Source organism: Python bivittatus, unplaced genomic scaffold, assembly GCF_059951505.1.
Source record: "Python bivittatus isolate LINGU-HERP-01145 unplaced genomic scaffold, Pbiv_v1 ctg000070_np1212, whole genome shotgun sequence".
Lineage (NCBI taxonomy): Eukaryota > Metazoa > Chordata > Lepidosauria > Squamata > Pythonidae > Python > Python bivittatus.
The window spans coordinates 27,221,717-27,246,911 of NW_028277034.1; the positions used below are offsets into that span (position 1 = coordinate 27,221,717).

Sequence of the window (25,195 nt, forward strand, 5' to 3'; positions counted from 1 at the left end):
TTTTGGACCGGTGTCTCCCCGGTTGGTTCAGGCCTCCTAGGAGGTGGCATGCAGTTAAGTCCAAGTGGTGATTAATGCCTCATTGTGGGAGGGCATGGTGCCACCTGCCTTAAAGGAAGTAGTGGTATATCCCCTTCTCAAGAAGCTATCACTGGACCTGACTGTGTCAAGCAACTTTTGTCCAGTCTCCAATATTTCCTTTTTAGGAAAGGTTGCTGAGAATGTAGTAGACACTCAGCTTCAGAGGGGCCTGGAACAAATGGATGATATGGATCCTTTTCAATTAAGGTTCATGCAAGGCTACAGCACTGAGACAGCATTTCTCATGCTTTTTGATGAGATGTAGAGGGCTCAGGATGGGGTGGTGCATCTTTCATGGCCCTCCTGGATCTCTCAGCAGCTTTCAATACTATCGACCATGGAATCCTTCTGGACCAGCTCCAAACATTGGGAATGAAGGCACTGGTTCTCCTTCTTTCTCTGTGGCCTGTTACAGTCAGTGTTGGGGGAGGTAGATAGAGCCCTAGGCCTCTGCAATGTGGGGTGTCTCAAGGCTCTGGTTTCTTGCCCCTTCTCTTTAATATCTGCATGAGATCACTGGGAGAAGTCATCTGGCAACATGGAGTGTTGTATCATCAATATGCTGATGATACCCAACTATGCATATCCAACCTGAGTCAGCCAGGCAATGCTGCCCAAAGTTGGTACAGTGTTTGGAGGCTGTAAGGGTTTGCATAGGGAAGAATGGGCTTCAATTCAATCTTAGTAAAACAGAGTGGATTAATGTATGGAAGAGTCTTGCCCTGGGGCACCAGTTTTTGTTGTGGTTGTTCATCCAGAACTGTGGCTCATAATATGAGAGGCTCCATAAATAAATAAAATAAAATAAAATAAACCTGGCCTATCTTGAAAGGTTGATAATTTCTAAATAAAAGTTAAGGTTATTTCTGGAAAAGAATAATGAAGCTAAAATTTTAATTAAATATGTGGGTGATACTATCAGAAACATACCACCAGGACACATCTGGTTGATCAGGCTTATCGATACTCTTGGTCATGTGCCAATTGAGGCACTCCAATATGGAGAGTCTACATTATATCCTCATGATGAGCATCTTTTTCAGAACCAATAAGTGCAGTGTCAGCAACAGTGGCTAAAACAGGGATTCCTTGAAAGGTTTCATAGCCTTTAATTAGTAAATTTCATTATCCTCCCCCTTTTCCTCCTGGTAAAATTGCTTCCTTCACAACATTTCACTTTCTAAACTTATGATTAATATTTTCAATAAATAATAAACACAATAATGAGTAATGAATATTGCTTAGAGCTGTTAAAATGTAACGAAGATACTTCATAGAAATACTTGTCTCTATATCTTTAACACAGAAAAATAATAATGTAGCATTTGAGGAAAAAAATATTTTGTGTCCATGAGTGTTGTTACTGTTGTTATTTTATAAAAATACATAGGAATCTCAAAATAGGGTGGCATACTGATGGGATTTTTTTTTTTAAAAAAAGAAAGTCTGATTATCGTAAACTGAGTTGAAAATAATGCTATTTTAAAGAATATTTGGCAGTTTTAGAAGAGTACAAGGCATTAAAACTAGTGACTTGTTCTGATAGAAATAGAGTCTGAATAGTAAATGCTGTGACATGTTTGTAAACTAGCAATTATGTCACATACCCAACAATTTGAAATATTTCTGAATTGTTCAGTGCATCCCTAACTGCACATTTAATGAAAGCACACCCAAATGTTATTATCATTGCTTCTAGTTGTCTTCCATTTCCCACTGGAGAGCTTTTGTCAGTGTAACACATTTGTGTTTGTTTTCAGCTCTTCCTTTATTTGGTTTTGGTTCTAGAATGGAAATCAGCTAATGATATGTCTTCTTAACACCCACAGTCTTTTGCTATTGGAGTGGACTTGATTAGTTAAAATGCTCCATGATCTGAATTAAACTGAGATTCACTATCACTCTTTCCCTGCCCTTCCCCTAGGCTGCATTATACAGGTTTTTTTTCTTTGCTGTATTTAACACTGTGAAATCTATTCTTAGATTTTATAAAGGGGTGTTTTGTTTTGTTGATAAAGGCTAGAAATAATAAGTTATATCTAAGGCCAAGACAATCTTTTGACTTTCTTCCTCTAAGAATTGCAAAAATGTGATGTATTAACTTTTACTCAGCAAAACTCTAGATACTTCTTTGCTACCTATAGTATTAGTCAGTTACAGCTACACTTCATTTCATGAATACACTCTTCTGAAAAGACAGGCACTGTCTTTTCCCTATTTCTTGTAATTACCTCCTAACTTTCCCAGGGCACCAGACCAACAGCTTTATTGACTGTTTTTATTCTTTCCAACTAATGGAAACAAATTATGTAAAGGGGTTTGGGACTTTGTCTGCCTATCCATAAGCAGGGTAACTCTCCAAAACAGCACTTTGTGTGTGTGTGGGGGGGGGGGGGCGCAGGAGATTCCAACAACACCAACATTGAAGATTAGTTTTGAAAATGAATGAGATTCAGCAAGGAACTGCAAAAAAAAAAAAAATATCCCCAACATGTCTCTATTGGAGATTTAGTTAGGCACTGTCTTGAAATGTTGCTGATTATTCTATTCTAAGTACATTCCTCCTGTTTATGTGGCCCAAAATGGAGTGGCTACCCCCACCCTGTACTTCCCAGTACATACATGCACACAGAAATACGGAGATGTAACATGAGAAGAGAGCAGAAATACAAACAGAGAGAGATGCAATACATTACTTTGTTGCATAGGAAAAAATACAGGCCCCTTACAGTATATGTCCACCAGCTATGTACCAGCTATGTTCAGCTAGTAGAGGAACTGGAAAGAATTCCAAAAGCCATACTCTGCATGGTTTTGCCCCCCCCCCTTTTATTTTAGATATAGGTTTCAATTCCAGCAATTCTAGAACATTTATTATAGCAGAAGATTTTGTGGGCTATTGTTAACTTCAGCATATACAAGAAGTATTTTACAAGTAATAATTTTATAAGTATACAGTGATTGTTGGGAGTTGTCAAACAACAGGAAACAACAGGGCAATGATGCTAACATGAAAGCTAGACCCTGCAACAAACCCAGGTGATTACTTTGGCCCCACATCTACTCCAACAGCACCATCACAGGCTCTAACAAGTACACACACAAGTTTAAAGAGACTTTCACATGCACTTCTTCTAATGTAATATATGCCATCATCTATCAAGATAGATAGATAGATAGATAGATAGATAGATAGATAGATAGATAGATAGATAGATAGATAGATAGAGCCAGTTTGGATTCCATGTAGGACAAATGGGACAAACTTTGCACTAAAGAATTAATGGACACAAGTTTAACATCAAGACTCAAAACAAGGACAAAGTAATTTCAGACCATTTCAACTTCCCAGGATGCTACTATAGCTCTCAAAGTGACCATTTCATAAAAATGAGAGTTTGAAAGCATGATTGAGTAAGAAATTACTGAAAACCCATATATCAAAAGGTTTCAGGCAATCTCAGAAGGTTTCAACAAACACAATAAGTTTTTAACACATTACAATTGTTAAATGATAAAGTACCTGTAGTCTGTCTCATATGTAGCAGGCAACTTCATAAACAGCCCAAATTTTGCCCTCCCTGCCCAAATTCTACATCAGTTTAGCCATTCCCGTATCTGATGGGGTGAGCTCCATTTTTTAAAAAGTTTATGCATCATCATCATCATCATCATCATCATCATCATCATCATCATCATCATCAAAAAACATAGTTGGGAAAGGTGTTACCTGACTCCTTCCAATTTTGGCCTACCATAGACTAACACAGTTCTCCTTCTACAAGTTCTTGTTTGAAAATTTCAGAGCTCAGGTCAGGGCTTGTCACTCATGGGGGAAACTGGAGACTAAGCAACTTCCCACAAGGCAAACAGGCTGACTTTAGGTTATAATTTCAGCATTTCTTAACCTGCAAGAAGATCATTATTGAAAGACTACAGCAGTTGGTGGGACACTTTAGTTTCACATTAAAACATTTCATCTTTTTTGCTACTTCCTGCTCAGACTCCACATGAAGATTTATGTCTTGACAAGGGAAGGAAATTTTATATTTTCAATAGATGCTTGATTCCACATAGTATAGCACATCAACTGTAGTATTCTGGGATCACCAGTTAGGTTCCAGGTTGCAAGTTCTGAGTTTCTCTTTCTTTATCCACATGTTCATTTCTAATACTCATACTAATTTTATGTATTTCTCATACATGTCATGTGCTTTTATACTTACAGAGTATAAAATCTGTTACTCTTTCAAGTCAGGGAGAAGACAAGGGCCATTGTATAATTTTCTTCCTAGCTCCCTTTACTGCAAACTCTCTCTCTGCTGTTCCATAAAATAGCAAAGCAAGGGTTTTCTTTTTGTTTTTTTGTTTTAGTGCAAAACAATTACTAAACAAGGACATATTTAAACTGAATAAATAATTATAAGGATCAGAACCTTTAGTATGGAAATAAACTTATACATCTGGCAATCATTAGAAGTGGTCACAAAATTGAAAATTCCCCAGATTTGAAGAAAGACTAGCTGCCCTAGCTTCTTTAATAGTCTTTCCATTTCATCCTTCTTCTGTAATTCTATCTGAATACTAATCATAAGTGAATTTTACCATTGACAGAGACCTTTTGCCAGAAAGACAAGCTTGATATGAGCAATTGAAAGTCAGCTAATGAAGAATGTTGAATGTGCCTGTGAAGAATGCTAAGTATATGCACTGCTCTTTATAACATGCGCGCGCACACACACACACGCAAACATGGAATTTAAATAAGTCAGAAATCATCAGGTTACTTTAAGATGTTTGTTTTCTTTTACTGGTCTATAGCATAAATTAGTGAATACTGTGCACACACACACATATATAAATAATTAGCTTTGCCTCAAAGCAAGAACACAAAAAGTCATAAAGAACCCTGTTACCATCCAGCGTCCGGATCCATTGGCTACTAAATAGGAGACAGTGGCATTCAGAAAGTCCCAGGCAGGACCAGAGGCCTCTCTCATTATAGATCACAACAATAAATGAACCAAAACAGTATTGTTTATGACCACAACTATTTGCATACAAAAGCTATGACTTATATATACAGTACATAAATTATATGTACTTGTGGTTAATATTATGGAAAATAGTTCTCAACATTTTCTTCATATTTTTAGTGCAATTGTTGACCATGAAAAATCAAAATTATTCTGGATCAGCACATAGTAATATAGAATATAGAAAGAACACGACAATGTCAAATGAATGTGCAATATTATTTTTCAACTTAAGGCTGGGCTACCAGACCAAACAAGGTATTAAGAACATCTGAAACTTACAGAATAAAAGCAACAAATTCTGGCTATAGACTACATACACAGATCCTGTTTGTTTAGGATAGGAAAAGGCTGAGGGAAGAGCTATGCTATTTTCAGACAGTGTGGAGGTAATAGAAATCTTTTTAAGTAGTTGAGAGTAAAAAAGTAGAATGAAAATAGTAGACTGCGGCAGTGTAAAATGAAAAGATGCCAGCTTTTCTACTGCAAGTTCAGTATAGGACTCCAGTAGCAAAGCTGTCGTTTCTGCACAAATTTTGTATGAACAACTTCTGCATATAAAGTAGGACTGCAAGATCTTTGAGGGCAAGACTTCACTTTGCCTTCTATGCTTAACTCTTCTCCAGCCTTCTCTGATGCTACAAAAACCTCTTATGTAGTCTTCTCAAGTACTTTCAATACCCAGAAGAGGTTTCTATGCAGAAATTCTTCTGACATTTCTAGTTAGCTTCTAGTCAGGTTTTGCATGTTCTGAAGAAAGCTAAGAGGAGGAGAGAAAACTTTGTGACTGTATGAAACACTTCACTGAAGGAAATCATATCACCTCTTCACCTCAGTGAAGACAAACACATTGCCTCCATGGTATGAAAGCTCTTTACTGAAACAAATCCAAGCCACTTTGCATAGCTGGATATATAGGATTTGTGCAAAAGAACAGGGGCCTGTTATCATAATTTTAATCCTGCTTCAGTTTTATTATATGCACTGTTTTGGCCATCTGATAATAGTTTAATGGGAATGAAATTTTGTGTCCACTTATTATAAGAGCTTATTTATGAAAACTGATTGTCAGTAACCATTTTTGCTCATTTCCGATTCTTATGAAATGGTTTCTGATAATGCCAAACAATTTGTGGGTCACTTTGCTTCAACTTTTTTCCAGTCTTGTAACCTTCAATATACCTGTACTTCTCTTTACTTTCCCCAAAGTAATGTTTTCACTGCTATTTGGAAAAGACTGTCCAGGCTATACATGGTGAAGAAAGGAAGAAATAATTACCTAAGATTTTAATGGCATATTGTTCACACTGGGCTTCCAAGGAGATAATTGCCAAGCTGCTTCTTTTTCACAGCATTCATACAAAGCTTCCTGGTATTGAAGTGAAAGTGGATGATTTAGCTGTTAAAGAACATAATCAGAAGTAACAAATAACAGTATGCTAAGAGTACAAATACAAGCAAATGACAAATATATTTCAAATATAGCAGTGTTTGCTATGTTACTCTTCAGAACATTACTGAGTCTTTCTTTGAACTAGTTAACACTCCAAATGACAGTGTTTTAATGAGAAATGTCAAGTATCTGAACAAGGTACAGAGGTGGTAGTGCCTTCTACATCTGATTGCTAATGGCTGCATTTCAGGATATTGAGCGTCCTGAATCACAGAAGGTTGGGCCCTGAGAGAACAACTTAGTGGAAAAAGCTGGAAGTCCTGAGGAAAACTTCACCATGGGACAACTAGAAGTGTCAAAATTATTAAATGACCCTCAACATTTCATCATATGGTTAGTGATTTGGAGCAGGATCTTCCATATATGTTTGTGAATCTGTTTTGTCTTTGGAATTATAATGCTTTCTAATAATAAATATCTTTGCTTATGTCTTATAAAGGGACAATTTTAGTACAATATTACATTATTCAGAAGACAATGAAGCAGAGAATAAGGGAAAGGACAGGAGAGAGTTGGGAAAGAACAGAAATGGAGGTTTGAAAGAGTGTTGCATTTTACATGTTATGTAAAAGTGTTAAAGTAGACTTACTTTGGAATCTCTATTAAGAACGTCATAGGAAATAATAAAACAGCAAGGGTGGGTTGGAAGGAATTACCTCCTGGCCAACAGTAAACTAAGAACAGTTGCTTCTGCTTGCTTATTTGCTGTATGTGACAAAAGTTTGGCATTTTCCAAATGAAATGAAAATATTTCTCTAGCAAACATGTACAGTATTAGTTCCAATTTTTGGCTGAATTTTTAAATAACATTATTAGTACTGCATATTTATTTTAGGTTTACTATAAATGATATAGGCTGAGTTCCCAAGCATCATAGAAGTTACTAAAGCTTTCCATCAAGTGTTTCAATAAAGTGTTCACTGTCTAGACAGAAATCACTACAGAATTAAATCCCTCATGATACTCATGATACTCATTTTCTTTTTGAGATGTATATTACACACAGACACACACAGACACACATAATATATATATATATATATATATATATATATATATATATAGTATGTGTGTCTGTGTGTGTCTATATACATATATATATTTGCTATTTAGATGATAGCAGAATTTCAAAGATTTTGAAGTCAGAAAATGGTGTCTCTTCTAATTATTCAGACTGACTAAAATGCAAACCAGATAAAGCATATCTTTGAAGATAGACTAGTTTATCTAGCCTATTTCTTTTCAATCTTTGAATCACATCCTACATGATAGCTTCAATTATTTATTCCAAGACAGTTGTAAAAAAAAGTGTTAATTAACTAAGATGAAGAAAACACACACTGTAGGGGAGCTCCTATACAGATACTTCCATTTCCAACGATTGAATGGACTAGCTAATTTACAGCTTCTAATAGACTGAATGCATATCATATAACTACTTTTTGCCATATTATGTTATGTATATTATGGATAACAAAGCTAAAAGCACTTATTCCAAAAAGAATTTTGTAAAATACAATTTTATTTAATAATTCTGTTATGTGATTATTAGTATCGTTATCAAAATAATGGTATAATTTCAATATTATTAGAATGGTGATATTATTGTTGTTATGATTCTTAAAATAGTTATTCAGTCACATTTGCAGAACATCCACACAAGTTTCTGGAATAAAGAATATAGGGCAGGTTTACTCTGAAAATTAATGATAGACACCCTCTTTAAAGGACTTAAGCTCAGTTAATCCTTGCCTGAATGTTCTAGTATGTTCAGCTTCTTTAAAAATTTCTCAGCCCAACTACCAAAGACTCCTTCTTTCATTTCATTCCAAGGGAAAAAATAAGATTGTTTGCATTTCTTACACCAGAGCTCATAAGATACAAAACCTTAAAAATTATTGTTAGAATAGAAGATGATAATGAAGTATGTCATGATATAAGAACTGTATTAGGATGTAGATAAAAAAAAGATAAGAGAAGCTACATTATTCCTTAAAAGTTAGTGGGAGCCCAAATATGCAATTTTGATTTGGATGGTTGCATTACATGGATTATAATAACAGTAATAGCAACAGCTAAGAAAACCAGAGTGATGTAGTGGTTAAAGATATTGGTACCAGGGAGATCCAGGTTCAAGTCCATATATTGCCACAGAAAGTCACTGGATGATTTTGGGCCAGGTAATCTCTCTCAAGATGGTGGATGTGGAGAATAATGGGAGAATGGAGCACCAAGTATAAAGCCCTGAGTTCTTGCCTCAGGATAAAACAGAATATAAATCTAATAAAATCTTTAAAATAAACTCTACATAACTAATCAGCTTTTTCTATTGGCCAATGTTGATAGTTTGTAACAGGTATTATGCTAATTTATATGAGTGATATACTATGGCATGATCATTTATGTGTTTTGTTCAAAAGTTGCTCTAATATTACAGAGCATGACTGCAAACAAAATAGTCACTAGTTGTGACTGCCTAATTTATCTGATCTTACAGGGGTTGAAGGCAGAGTAAAGAATAGGAAAAAATAAATGAAGGGTAATATTAAGAACAACAGGAGAAGAAGTAAAGTGGGAAAAAGAATAGGAAAGGGGGAAAAAAGTGACCAGGATCTAGAGATGAGGGAGTTTAAAATAGACATAATGATTCTTCAATAAAAACAAAATGTTTCCTCACAGACTTTACTGTGTACTGCTATAACAAGAAAATTATAAAGCATTTGTTCAAATAACAGAAAATACAATAGTAGTGTGGTATATTCTCCTTCTGAATTTCCTGTTATACTAATCTACAAATAAATGGAATATACAGGAACGTGAAATATAATATTTTCAAGCTCAGAATAAAGTACTCAACTCTGAATATTAATTCTATTGAGACATTCTGAGTTGGCTGAGTTGAGGTGGAATAAACTCAAATCAGCCAAGCGTTATATGTTCTTTTAACAACAATATTCAAAATATTTCAAGTATTCCAACTATTAAAAAATGAAAATTTGATAAGACTCACTTTCTTACTCCACCTCCCACCCCCGTTCCAGGGCAACAAGCATTAAAGGGTTGATGACACATGATGACTGCCACCAGAAGATTGGGAAAAAGAAACAAAAGAGGTTTCATATGTTTCAGTTTGCTTGAGGATTCCATCCATTTTGAAATACTGCATAGAGCTGAGTGTGATTGCTGCAAAAATTGAGGGGTGCTGCTCTACACTACAACAGCAAAAACAAAAGGATTAAGCCGGCAATAGTCATTTCCTCTAGTCCAATAGTCAAAAACAAGAGACAGTGCTGCACCCACAACAAGCAACCAAATGAACATACACTTTTTAAATTTTTTTTTAAGAATTCATTCAAACTCAACATCAATAAAACGATGCTTAGAATGTATGCATGCCAACACTTGAACCAAGCAATATAGAGTCGTATTTAAATACTTTGAAATACTTTTTTACAATCACAGCTTTGGAAAAATCAATGATGTTGGTTTGTTGATTTTAGAAGTGTGTAGGGACTCTGTGTATGTTCTTGAGATTTACGGAACAAGCCTCTGTTTAAAAATGAGAAAAGGTTTACATTCAGCATAATGGGTGTATGTGCCTATGTATATATAGGTAGCAAGTAGTGCAGCACTGCCTCTCAACCATGTCAAAAAATCCAGACACAGTAAGGGTTAAAGGAAAACTAGCTGGCTTGTCCATCCAGATAATGGGCAAAGAAAACCAAGGGAAAACCCAGAGGAAATGAAATGCTGAGGAGCTACTCATGAGAATAGGCTTCCCCTCTCAGGTTGGCATTTACAATGTTTTGCCCTTGTTCTGGGTGTCAGGTTTTGGTTGTTGTTGTTGTTGTTGTTGCTGTTGCTGTTGCTTTTCCCTTCTTTGAGGCTGACTGGAACCCAGCTAATGGCAAAACCAGGCAGCAGCAAAAGATCTGGATCTATCCATTTTGACTGGTAATTTTGACAAAAAGTTAGGATCAGTGAAATGAATTGCAGTATAATTTATGTTTTATTATGAATTCTGGGCTATGTGAATTTATTCTGGTCCACATGCTTCTATGAGAACCTGTGCTGGAAGCAGCAGCTGACTGAGAACAACTCTCTTCACAAAGCAATTGTTTACTCTTTACTGTTTCAGATTTTTATAGGAGTCTGACATTGCTATATGTAATAGGGCCTTGTTATGAGAAAGTGTGTCCCCAACACACAGGGATGGGCACACCCATGATCTAGTATTTACATCAGAGCAGATAAGACATGATCTGAGAATGGAGGATATTGGCACCTGACCTATGCCACTGTCAAATAACTTCCTTATCTTAGTGCACATTCTGGCCACTCTAGACCTCCACATGGGCAATGGGACCTTTCAGATGGTCCATCCCAGGTGTTTAATGGATTCAGAGAGATTCGAGAGAGCATCTGGGGCTATTATTACAATTTGGTAGGCACTTCCATCTTGTTCCTGGTTGACCATTAGAATGCAGCCATGCAAGTTCTCTGACCAATCTCATCCAAAGAAGCTCTTTAAATCACCAAGGAGTTGAGGAAATCGAAGTGATGAGAGTAGTGAAGCATCAATTCTTCTCTATATTTCTTGCATTCACAGACTCCTGCCTCTTGATGCTGTTCAGAGTTATCCAGATCTTTTAGAATAAATATGGATGGAACAAAACACATGCACTGATTATTAATTATCAATTATTATTGTTTGGTAGACTCAATGGAAAATATTACTGATTATGTTGCATACCACCAGGTAACTTTGACCATTGTCTTACCAGAAGTAATTCTGCTCATCTGACCCAAAATCATAAGAGACCCTGCTGAGAGTCCCCACTCCATGGGAAGTACCTGAGATTTGGGTTAGATAGCAAGTATTTCTTTAGGGACTTCCTAAAGAACCCTAACTGGATGTTCAGCATCCAACCTCTCTGTAGTAGCTCCCATGCCATTCAAGATGTTCTTCCTAGAGGTTCTGGAAAGTGTTAAAACACTTCTATTCAGACATGCTTTGGGCCCTAACTGATTGACTGCGGGCACCCTATCTTGGTATATATGTGTGACTTTGTTTTAATCTATGGTTTTGGAGTTTACTACCTTCTTGTACATTGCCCAAAATTGCATGATTGTAGTAGTCTACAAATACTGCAAATAAATTAATAAAATGCTGGACCTTGTCTTTCACTCCTTCACAGACATCAGTGAGATACAGAATGGTCAACCATGTATCAATAAGGGCTGAACCTATAATCTGCTGTGCTTATCCTGTTCTCAGCAGCACCCTGTCCTGCAGATCACACCACACAACCTCAGCCCAATACAGCACCAGCCAATACTGGCCAAGACAGGAAATTTCTCTGTAAAAAATTGCAAGATACAAGATAACACTCCAGCCTAGTCACCTGAAACCCCTGAAGCAGAGCTGCTCAAAACAGATGCATCGGTTCCATTTTCAAAACAAATTATCCAGAAATGTTCAAACTTGAAATGGTTTATATTTATATATTTTTGCATGCTGTTACCAATAAAACATTTTCTAATATATTGACATATAGAAGAAAAAATGTTTCTATACCTTTACTCTTTAAGAATGAAAATTCAGTAATTACTTAAAAGATTTACAAAGACTTATTAAAATTATTAAAAACCCATTTTTATTTAGGTGAAAAATATATATTTTTTCTCAATTTGGAAAAAAATCATTAGATATCTGGCAGCTACAGAATTGGAAAAATGCTTAAAATTATAAGCTACTAATATAATTTTAGAAACTTCTAGGAAGCCCAAGTTAAGATCACAGTGTTGCTGTAGTCAGACTGTATAATGGGTAAAAGAATACCAGTTATGAAAGACAAAATTAAAAGGATTGTGGCATATGTGTTCCTCAAGGACCAGTGCTTATCTAATCTCCTAGACCTAGGTGTATGGCTCTCTCAGTTTCAATATGGTATTTTGTTTAGGTTAGAGGAACCCCTCCACACACAAATCAGCCAAAATAATAGAGAATTCAATCTTTGTGCCTATATTAAAAAAACACCAACATGGTGTTTTGTTTTCATGTGTAGGCATTTCTTGGTGGGAATAAGTATTCTACATATATATAAAACTGGGAAAGAATGTCCTGTGTGGACAACCTTGAATCCCAGGCAGCAAGTCAGATATAAATTAGATAACAGCAATTGGTATCTTACTGATGGCTTCTAAAGCCTGTTATAAACACTTTACTCCTAACCAATTGTATATTGTTGTATGTACAAACACAGACAATTGAAAAACAATGTCATTCTTTTGTCTCCCGGTTGGTATAACTTTCAAGAACTCACTGACTTCATAATTCATCATGTTAACACAGTATAAACATTTCAGAGCTCCTTCAATTAGCACCTTTCTATTTAGCCTAATTTCCTCTGCCTTTTCAGGTTTATTTTTCAAGTTTATTTTGTTGTTGTCTTTTTACTAATGAGGCATTATGTGGTGCTTATTGTGCTCCCCCCCCTTTTTTTAATCGATCCTGATATGTCATTCTGCCAATAAATGAAGTTAGTATGACATTATTTCACAGCTACAGATTGAGGTACACGTTATGATACCATTGCCATGACCCTATTTATAACAGATTTCTTGACGGAGACAATGTGTAACATGACAAGAGGGAAAATAAACTTTGAAATACCATTCAGTGTGAAACCTGAAACATCATGCTAAATTATTGTGGGCTTCAGAACAAATGAGAGTGAGCATTTTCACCAACTTAAGCATCATTAGCAATTAACAGACCTGTATTTTGTGGGCGGAAAGGACTACTAATATAGCTCTTCAGGGCATCTGCTAGACTTCAACAAGTTTTGTTTCAATTGCAGTATTTAGTAAAACAATAAGTTTACCATAAATGCAGATTATTTATGTTGTATGTGCTTGTGTGTGTGCCTTGTGGGTGTCAGTGCTGACTCCCGGCAACTGTCTGGGTAAGTCCCTGCAGGATTTTTTGGCAAGATTTTTGGAAGTGGTTTGCCATTTCCTCCTTCCTAGGGCTGAGAGAATGTGACTGGCTCAGGATCACCCCACTGGCTTTGTGCCTAAGGTGGGACTAGAACTCATGGTCTTCCACTTTCTAGTCTAATACCTTAACCACTACACCAAACTGGCTCATTTATGCTGTATGCATTCATTTTAATCTTTATAGTTTAGTGTCTGGATGCTTTCTCATGCTCTGGACATAGTGCCAACCAGCGCCTTGATAAGCGCAAGACAGTTTATGCTTATTCAGCACCTGAATAAATAACCTGGGAATTCTACATATATCCCCTGAGTTTCAGAATGAAAGACAAGAAGGATGTACATTGAATACTATGCAATTATCTGTTCTGGATATAGTTTCTCATCACGACTATTTAGATATAAAAATTTCAGCCACAGATTTCACAATTAATTATGAGAATGACCATTTGCATAGATTCTCTCTGTTTTCCTTCCTTCTCATGTGTTCATCGATTGTAGTCAAGTAGAGATAAACATGTGGAATCACACTCTAGATGGATTTTCCCCCAAATCATCATTATGATGTCATCTGACTATAAAGCTATTAGGTGCAACTGAGTGGGTGGGGGAATGGTTAAAGACGATAAGGTAACTTATTACTTTGGTTTTACAAGAATATATGATTACCATCCCTGTAACCAAAACTAATGACTAGCAGGGAAATTGATTCCTACTAGTTTTCAATGTTGTATTTCTATATAGCACTACCATTTTTACCCACCATTGTCTCACCATCTTTATAAAACATAAAGATGTCATAAAAAGAAACAGCTATACTACCATAGAGTTTGGTAGGGATGACATTTAATATGACTTCCTTCTTTGTACCTGGAAATGAAAAAAAATGTGGGTTGAAGGGCTCATGCATGGATTGGTCTCAAGTGTTTATTACTAGTATGAATTTAAATTATCTTCAGACAAAGTTTCTACTGCTGCTTTCACAGTGACCAACCAGGCAGCCCATAAGGAGGGCATAAAAATATTTTTACCTCCTAAAACAAATATTTGTTTCCTCATCACCAACTGGGGACATATTTGCTCTGAAGTGTGGGTATACATATGTATAAATTAATGTAAACTCTTACCATGGAAGTTTCATATAATCATTAAGATTAATAGCTATTGAGAGATACATAAATTCATTTAGAAATACATGCATCTCTTTCATTTTCCCACTAAATCAGTGGGACTTGTGACACAAGATTGTTTATATTAATTATGCATTTTGTGAAGAATTGCTATCTTCTTTTCTGCCTTGTTCTGCACATACATTCAGCACCAAGGAGAATTCCTGAATATACTGATCCAGTAGGAGTATTCACTGTATTTCAGTATAAATTGAAAGAAAGAAAGAAAGAAAGAAAGAAAGAAAGAAAGAAAGAAAGAAAGAAAGAAAGAAAGAAAGAAAGAAAGAAAGGGAAGGGAAGAGAAGAGAAGAGAAGAGAAGAGAAGAGAAGAGAAGAGAAGAGAAGAGAAGAGAAGAGAAGAGAAGAGAAGAGAAGAGAAGAGAAGAGAAGAGAAGAGAAGAGAATGGATACTGCAAACATTTCTTTTCAATACAATGTGTTCTGGATTCAATGCAATGTGTTCAGTAATCTGAACTTAAATGTTTTGGATTTAATTACAAAGAAAACAAGATACTTTTAATAATATTTTGCTATACTTCAAAATATAACTTCCATTTTATCAGGAAAATAATCCTATGTGATTTCATGTTATACTGTATCTTTGATGATTTTTTTTATTTTTTTTTTAGTAAAGCTGGACATTAAAGATAACCCTGTATTTCATAGCCTGATACAACATGTACTCTGCCCCCCCCCCAGACACAAACACTCCTAAGTAATGTATTGTCGAAGGCTTTCACGGCCGGCATACGATGGCTGGTGTGGGTCTTCTTCTGTGGGCACAGAGAGAACTGCTCCTGTCTGTGCTCCTGCACTCTGAAGATGCCGGTCACAGGTGCTGGCGAAACGTTAGGAAACAAGACTTCAAGACCACGGCCACACAGCCCGGAAGACCCACACCAGCCACTCCTAAGTAATCTTTAAAGCCAAGAAACTAGGTCAGTCATATATGACTTGAATTACCAAGTTAATGATATTCATAGCCCAAGCATCTGAAAAAGTAAGGCCTTTTATTACAGGCAGTAAATGGTGGTAAATAACAGAAAATGTGATATCTGATTTCAGGAATTTGAGCCAGATTTTAAGCCTGTTCAAGGCATCTGCAAGAGCAATATACAATGATTGTGTTTGCACTTGATGTTAAGCAAAAAATCATTTTAACCTTCATTTGAAAAAGCTACAATCCATCTTTCAGATCAACATATTAATCATGGAGTATTTAATCAATTCCTGATTTTTATTTTTTATTTTAGTCTCATGCAATACCAAGATGAAAGTCCAAACAAAACAGTTGCTCTTAAGGACTTTTATGCTTATGGATGAATGTTTCCCATTTATTGTAGTTTGTTTGCTTACTTGTGTATATTTAGGAGCTTCTTTAATATAAACTTTGCCTGTGGTTTGGTTTGTTTGTTTTTGTTTTGCTTTATTTTTTTCCCAAATGTGTGGGTATGTGTACATATTGTGACAATTTTTCAGAATAGTGCTATTGGGTATCAGTTGACAAATCCCTGTTGCAGGTTTATAGTTAGAATAAAATTTTCCTTCAAGAATCCAAAGAGAAGATAATTCACTGGTTTGTGTCATCTTAATGTAGGGATAACATTTTTTTAATGACATTTTTTAATGACATTAGTAGGTCTTATCAATCTTTTGATTACCTTTATAATTGCAAATTCCAGAACATGTCACTAAGTGTAGTTTTATTTTTGTAACACAAGTTTACATTTTCTATTGTAGCAACATGGTTTTCTCCTTCTCTGTATGACATACAAGTTGGGCTATTGCAATTTGATGTCTTCCAGGTATAATATTAGTACCTAGAATTGTATGAAGGCTTTAACTAAGAAGCAGAATGCATTCCTTTATCTTGTCAGTATAGATTTTCTGTATTTATATACAAGCCAAGTGAGAATGAAAGGGTATGTTAGTGTCAAAATAAGCTATGTTCAATGACAGAGTTTGTAGCCATAAGCATATACTTATCAGCCTGGAAGTGAGATTGTTAAAAAATTAGAAAAAAAATGCTCTGTGAATTTGTATGATATGTTTTTCCCCTCTATGATGGATTCATGACAGTCATTTTCACTGTCCACATAACCAGTTTTTCACTATGAACTAACTAGCCTAAATATTGCTGTTATGTTAGCTCTCCCCCCCCCCCCAATTTGGCTACCATGGCAATATTTGGTTATGTCTAAATGTCTACATAGAAGTAATTTCAATCAAGCTAAGCAAAAAAGTTAAACACAGAATTTTTACATGAAAATTGGAAATCAATCCTAGCATATATTATTTGAAAATTGTATTTATATATCTTTGTTCTTCATAACTCAATGTAAAGATATTTGGGTGTTCAGATGGATAAAAATATGGAAAACTTCTTTTGTGTCTGGTTTAACTTAGTTTGTTCTTGTAATTCTAACAGTTGGGCTTGTAAATTCCAATGGCTATAATTTTTAATAGGTAAATACATGTAGAAGTCTACATTTTTATGTGAAATGATATGAAACATCCAGAGAGTTTTCAGAAAAATGTTGCATTAGAAATTATTACACAGTAAAATTCATTAACATCAGTTTCATGTACTGTAGCTGTTATTAAAGAGGGAAATGTTTATCTTCAGAAGTACAATGGAAGCTTATCAGAAAACCAATTTTTGTTTGTTTGTTTTGGAAATTGCTAGTTATTTAACTGCCATTTTGGTTTGGTAGACAGCACATTAAAAACCTGAACTTGCTTTACAAGTAGATGGAAAGGTTCAGAAAATATACCTCAGCTTCTAAACTGGTTCACACTTTGTTCACCATGGCATGCAGAACTATAGTTAATGACTGTTCAACATTTTGTACATTAGATAACAGCCCCAAATTACTCTCCAAGTCATTGTGCCAATGATTTGAATCAGCCAGGATCATTGACAAATACATGCTATTACAATAAAATGCTTTCTGGGAATGACTTGTCTTTTACCTTGGTTTTCTTTGATCTGGAAAAAAAAAAGAAAGAACACACACAGATCATCTCTGTAGGGGAATAATAATAGATAAATTTAAACAAAGGCTTGTATACCTATATCTTACTATTGGACAATTAATTGTCTTGAAAGCTGAACAAACCATTGGTTTGTTTGACTTAGTGATATCTCAGATAAAATTCTAGGACCATGTTTAGCAGTTGGAAAAATAAAAGGCCTCTCTGTGAATACATTTAAAAATAGGTCATTACTTGCTCAGTCCTTTTCTAATCTTTTCTCATTTATCACCACAGGTATCTGAATCATCAACCAGGAGGAACAGCTTGTGAAACAATTCAGGAGTTCAGCCTAATAAAGTATGAAGTATTTTAGAATACTTTGCACTTGTCATACTGTATTCTTATAGACCACAATTATACCTTACAGTGAAAGATGACATGGAATTACAATAAAGAAAATGACCATATTAGACTCAGATACAGTGAATTTAATTACAAATGGTGAGAAAATAAGCCAATGGTAGTCCTCTTCAAATACTGTAAAATGAGAGCTCACCAAAATTGCTACATTAAGAAAAAAAAAAATCATTTTTTTTTTAACCAATGGAAGGGGAACTGTCTTCTCAGTCTGAGAAGAATTAAGAAATTGATTTCTTATTCCTTCTATACTTCCTTTCTAACTAAATATGTTCTACAGACTGGGCTAAAGTAGTGTAGTATGTAATGCATGGGGTTATAAGAAGAGCAAATATGTAAATATAGTCTCTCTCCCCCTTTCATTTTTATAAATTTCTACTACATTAGAGACATTTCCATGAGCTGAACATTGGATGCAACTCTATATTTACCTTAAAACCTACTGAATGTTTGTCCCCAACTTTGTAAGAAACCAGACTGATTTTATAAGGAAAGAAATGGCACTTTAAGTTTTCTGTGCTGGCACTGCTGGCTGCCAGCCAGCAAGATAGAAAACTCGATACCTGTCACAGTCCAAAGATATGCAAACTCAGACAGAACTTTTAGAAGCAAAGAATCCTTTTTATAGTTGCTAGAGATGGCAACTGTACCATAAAGTAGTCAAGACTTGGCATGGTCAAGACCAGGAATTCAAGAAACAAATGACAAATCCAAGTGAAAAAGACAGTGGGGAGGAATCTGGAGGTCAAAGCATGGCACAACAAGGTAAACATGACAGACCTGAGATTTGAAAAGTTGTTCTCAGCATTTTCTGTCAGGAAGTGAGGCCAATAAACAAGCCACTGAGCCACCATTCGGATGCATAGTTGAGGTACATTACTCATTGGAGTCTATTCTCCTGCCAGTCTGCTTCTTGGCTAGTTTATCTATCCTGCAAAGCTCAATCTTCTGATGTTGTACCTTTATAATCTCTGCCTGGGACTGGGTGGATGGATCTCAGGGCCTAGGAGGCTGTCAATGGGTGCAGACAGGGAGTCTTGGGGTCTTGCTGAATCTGCCTCAGTCAGTGGAGTTATTGACTTCAACATTGCTGGAATCAACTCCTCCAGGATTATTACCCCTAGAAATCTCTGGCTGTACTTCCTCCTCCTCCTCCTCCTCCTCCTCCTCCTCCTCCTCCTCCTTCTCCTCACCATCAGAAGAGAAATCTACAAGGGCCATAACATTAAGTCCCTTAAGTCCTGAATCTAAAAGTATCACCCTGAGGCAGTTTTGAGGACTCTGGGAGTCACAGATGAGTCATGGTCTATTTGCTGCCCAAATCTATATAAAGCACATATCCTGATATTATGAGGACACTCCCAAAACAGTAATTGTATTACAACCATAGCAATAGTATTTGTTTGTTGTTTGTTTATATGGCCACCTATCTCACAACAGTGAATCTGGGTGGCATACAAGGATTAAAACAATTTATAGACAGGCTTATGCATTTCAAAATAAAACTACAATTAATTATGATTTATTAAGTAATATTTGAGCCTAATGGCTTACAGAGCAATTAAATATTCATCAGCTAGCAATATATGGTAAATTTAGCAAAAATCTTATCAAAAAGCAATCAAATAAAAGGCAGCTCATAATCTATTAAATTTAGCCCATTATTCAATTCAATGAAAGAAATGCAGGGATTTCAAAATATAATTTCTCTTTCAATAAGAGAAAGATCAAATATGAGAAAGAGTTCAGAGATTGAGAAAATGGGAGAGTTTCCAGAAGTGATTCGTTTTATATATTTCTTTAGAAATAGAAGGCAAAAAGACAAACAGAAATTCTTACACAGCAAAGAAAACTGGAATTTTAGAGCCTTCCTCCTACAGCAAAGAAGGAGTAAAATTTACAGGATGTAGCATATGGATATATGGACATACAGTACATATACACACATGCTAGGGAGGGCCAACATTTGCACAAGTACTACTTCAGTTGGGAATAGAGGATAAATTAGAAAGTTTCTAGACTGAAGTGGAGGAAAGAGGTAGGGAGTAAGAATCACCTTTCCTTTCAGCACTGGGCTGCTTCTGTATACAGTTCTAGTTCTCAAAGTCAGTATTAGATGGATTTTCCAACAGCTGGATGGGAACAGTGTTCCTATCAATAGCTACTTATCAATACCATTTCTTGGTTGTTCAGTGTGTTCAGGAACACTGGCTTTCTGAAGCTACAGTGTTCCTGAGCTGGGGACTCAAATCAGTTGAAAAGGAAGATACTGACATACACCTCCTTTGTCTGACTCTGGATCTAGCTGATCTGGTGAAGCTGACTGGTTCTTCTGGGTCATAAAACCCACCTTAGCATGGATTTCATGGATGCAGAAAGCCTGTGCTTCCAAAATGTAAGACAGCAGCAAACTGAAGGGTTTGATTTCAACTCTTGTAATGACAGCAACATCTTACTGCAAATGAAATTCAGTAGAGGAGCTTGACAGGTATTTCAAGTCACATTGTTCCGGTTTCAGATGGTTCAAACAGGCTTCTCTCATGGTTTAGCATAAAGCCAGCAAGAAGGAAAGGATGCTAAATACTAGATGCTCCTCTCTTCAGTTCTTCTGAGTGTCTCCAGCTGTTGATTGAAATAATAGAAATGAAGTTTCCTTCTCATTTTTGCTAAACTCAGTGGAGGGGGAAGGACAAAAGAGTGGTCAAAACTACTAAAGCAAATAAGAAAGACACCAAAAAAAAAAAAAAAAAAAAAGGAGTGAAAGGTTCAGCTGGCTTTCCTTCTGTCCTGATCAGAATTTCTAACAACCTAAGGGCCTTGGAACATTTTTCAGGCTCCTCTGATCAATAAAAGAGGTTGTGGGGAAGAGTAGATGAATAATTGAAAATCTGATGTCTACTGCACTGATTTATAAGAGGAATGTCTCAGGAAGAATTAATGGCTGTAGCTATATTACCTCCTGTAAATGTCTCTTTACTACATATGCCATTGTTTCATCAAGACCAAACAACCAGTAAAGTAAATGGGAAGAATAGAGTGGGATATGTACATAATCTTAGTTTGGAAAGGTTATTTAGGTTCTTTTATGTCAGCCCCATTAAGCAGAACAGACCAAGAAATTGACTTAACTTGAAGGGTAAAACTACTTGTATTGAAATTGCTTATAATATGTTGCATGTATGCTGAATATATATTAAGGGAAGCTGGACTGGAAGAAGATGAGTGTGGTTTTAAAATTGGAGGAAGAATCATCAATAACTTGTGCTATGCTGATGACACTGCCCCGATAGCTGAAAAAGCAAAGGATCTGCAAGCCCCAGTACTAAAAGTCAGAGAATAGTGGAAAAATAGGACTAAAATTAAATACAAAGAAAACCAAACTAATGACAACAGGTTCAACAACCAGCCTTAGAACTGACAATGAAGATATCAGAGCGGTGGACAGCTTCTGCCTTTTAGGATCAATAATCAACATTAAAGGAACAAGCAGTCAAGGAATACATCACAGACTAGCACTTGGTAGAACAGCCATGAAGGCCTTGGAAAATATATTCAAATACCATGATGCACCTATATCTACAAAGATCAGAATCATGCAAGCCATAGTATTTCCTGTGACACTCTATGGAAGCAAAAGAAGGACTTTAAAGAAGCAGGATAGGAAGAGTATTGACACCTTTGAATTTTAGTGTTGGAGAAGACTTCTGAGAATACCATGAACAGCCAAGAAAACAAACTGATAGGTCATCCAACAAGTCAACCCAGAGTTTTCACTCAAGGCATAAATGTCCAGGCTCAAATTATCCTACTTTGGATACCTACCGCTCTGGAAAAGGCTCTAATGCTGGGAACGTTGGAAGGAAATAGAAGATGAGGATGACCAGCAGGAAGGTGGATGGACTCAGTTACAGTGGCGATAAGGCCAGCCTGTTCCTAGGTAAAGAACAGGTTTGGTATAGATTGTCATGGAGAAAATCTATCTATGTGGTCACTAGGAGTCGAAAACTACTTGATGGCACATAATTGATCAATCAATCAATCAATCAATCAATCAATCAATCAAATGTTTTAAGTCTGTGCTATCCCTGTCCAGTGAGTTTTATACCTAGTAAGTCAGGGAGGTATCTGCCTGAGCTGCTTCTGAATTTTATTTCATTCTTTGGGACTTAAAGAAATATTTCATCCCTTTTGCCTAGGTAATGGTTCATACATGTCTCCATCAAGATCATCTTTCTTATTCTCTACATTTTAATATCATTTTTATTCCCCGTTGTTATTCGATTGACTCTACACAGGAAGTCATGGAAAGAGCTATTGAAGGTATTCTGTTTTTTTAAAAAAAAACTGGATTCCTTTTCCCGACTAGATGATGCTTGACTGCTAGTACATAAGGGATTGTTCCTTGCAATCAGTATTTTTGAAGTGTTGAACTGAATCTCACAAATACATGTTTGAACCATACCATTTTTACATATATCAACAATTCCTGCAATGATTTTTTATAAGGCCAGAGCGCACCTTACTGCATAATATCATTTTTACTAGTATAGTCTATAGTATGGACACCTCCACTGTATGAATTCAAATTAAATAACATTGTATTTCAGTTACAAATATTGCCTATGCAATAATACAATTATTGACTTCATCACAAAATGCAAAATGAATGTGCTATAAATCACTTAATAAATAGTTAGATACCATATCTATCTTTTGATATGCCAACTTTCCTAAAATCATGGCAATATATACATCTTCAGTGAATAAAATGGAAAGGTATTTAAAACAAAAACAAAGAATAGGGCTGGTTTACAATAGCTTCCACGTGCACATGTGTTGCTTATCTTCCAATTTTTTCTAATGTTCATAAGAATATTTTTAAGTAACTCAAAAGAATTAAATGTTTTTCCTTTTTATTTTAATTTTTTTCATTATAAAAAGAAAATATATAAAAGTGCTTTAACATAAAAGTGAAAAAAATACAACAAAAAGGAAAAAAAAGTGTATATATATCATTATAACAGTAAACAGTCACAATTCTACATCTAATATAAATATTATTCAAGTGCACATATATTTCTAATAGAGTTATATGACGCTGATGTTTTTAACCCAGTGTATTTCCTGCTTTTCTTGCCATTTCCTCCATTTATCTTCCAAAGTGTTTCAGTTTCTATTAGAGCAAAGATTTCAATGGATGAAATGCAACTCTAGAAATAAAGAAGTTGCTTTAATTTCTGATGCAATCAGATTTATATGGAGCTAAATCACAAATATACCTCTCCCCCCATATTTAAATTAATTCAGAAATTGTACAAAAAGCTTTTATTGCATGTAAATCATTGAAGGCATTTTTAAAAGTTGTTTTTAGTGGAACATTTTTCTTTTCATTTGTTACTTTATTATAGAATTATTACCACAACCTTCACATAAATTATGTCCCAGTGAGATATGCAAAGTAGTAAAGTTATATCTGTTACTTGCTGCTTTCCTTGATTACTCTTCTATTTAACAAAAGATAGCGTGCAAACACAAAGGAAGCAATCATTAGTATTTTAGTGCCTGTGTTGCAATCACAAACTTCAAAATCTCATAGAACAGTAATAAAGATTCTCGTTTAGATTAATTTTTCCTTTACCAAATTCTGGACTAACCAGTTTAAATCTTCTTTCTCATATTTACTTATAATTCGGTGGCTATTAAATAGATAAACAATAACATCTACCATACACTAGAGAAGTTTCAATCAGTGAAGAAAATATCTCTTGCCCATAGGGAAATTATATTGGGAGTAGGGACATACATAAAGAATAGAAATCAAGGTTTTTGTTCCTAACTCAGGCAGCCTGCTCCAAACTGAAGTTAACAAAGTGCAATGTCTGAGCTGTAGTTCCTGGGTATCATCAAGCAAATCTATAGCACAAAGTACATGTGGACAGATAAAGTGATAGAAAGACTGAAAAAAGATCAAAGCATCTGTGATTTATAAGGATTCCACCTCTTTGCTCTGATATTTTGTCAGCCAGTCTAACAATTTCGAGCACTTATTGGGAAGTTGAAAAAGATTTGCCACTATACACTCCATGCCTAACAATCTTCCTGCATGAACGAATGGAAATAGTTTCACAAGGTCTTTTGGGTGCTGCAAGAGTAACTTGCCTAGACTTGTTCTGAGTTTCCAGGCCACCATAACAACCATGGGCCTATATAAGAAATTATCTTAATACTGACTGATGGGCCAGGACACACACCATATATAGTTTTCATACTGGATGGGGAGATGATATATGGATAGGAAACTCATAATAGCAATGTTCAGAGGTTTGCCTCAATATATAAAGGGTTCAAACTGCATAAAGAAGCATTCATGCAAACAGCCTTGCTTGCACATCTCTCCAGCCTTCATAGGTTCAGACAGGCTATCTAAAGTGCAGTGTTTCTTGCATTGGCACCAGCCTGACTACTTGAGATCTCCAGTCTCAAAGCAGAAGGTTACTGAAACCCTTACAGACCTTGAAAACACATAGGAGGCAGCAAGACAGTTAGGGAAACAAACAGGGCTGTTACGGAAGGCATCAATGAGTCCATGGGAGGGGGGAAGAGGGGAGGAAGAATCCTGGAGCCTTAATAACACTAAGTATAAGTTATGCAGCAGAATTATTTTGGATAGGTTTTCAAGATTCTATTACATTACCCTACTAGCAATAAGTATCTTTCCAGAAATACAGGTGGCTCTTATTTTCTGTGTTTGCCAGCTTTGAAAGGCTTGACATTAAGCTTAAAAGCCGCTTCTGAGTTCCCTTGTTCTGTTAGATATTCTATTACACAGAGTCCTGGATTTTGATCTTGTTAATAGATCAGGATTAAATATTAAATCTTGTTAATATTTCAATATCAATGAAATAATTGATATTTTCATTGTCAAAGAGTCTTTGACAGATCACAGAACCACCTAAGGGACTTGGTCTTAGAATTTTTAGTATATTGGATTATGTGTATTCCATCATGAATACCGAACTATACATTTTCTTGTTCGTGCCTGTGCCATCTCAAGAAACCTTTTG

At 35.6% G+C, this 25,195-nt stretch overlaps 1 long non-coding RNA gene across 19 annotated transcripts in view; it reads left to right on the plus strand.

Moving 5' to 3' along the window:
* The window catches only part of LOC148216862 (uncharacterized), a 137,239-nt gene that overhangs the window by 91,054 nt on the left and 20,990 nt on the right, over positions 1–25,195 (plus strand). For 10 of the 19 annotated variants that reach the window (XR_015794562.1, XR_015794559.1, XR_015794558.1 and 7 more), the window contains 2 exons: positions 6,761–6,903; positions 18,009–18,184. This is a non-coding gene — a long non-coding RNA (uncharacterized LOC148216862). Of the gene's footprint in view, positions 1–6,760; positions 6,904–9,611; positions 15,019–18,008; positions 18,185–25,195 lie in introns of those variants that run through there. The other 9 variants (XR_015794570.1, XR_015794568.1, XR_015794550.1 and 6 more) reach the window with 4 other exon arrangements.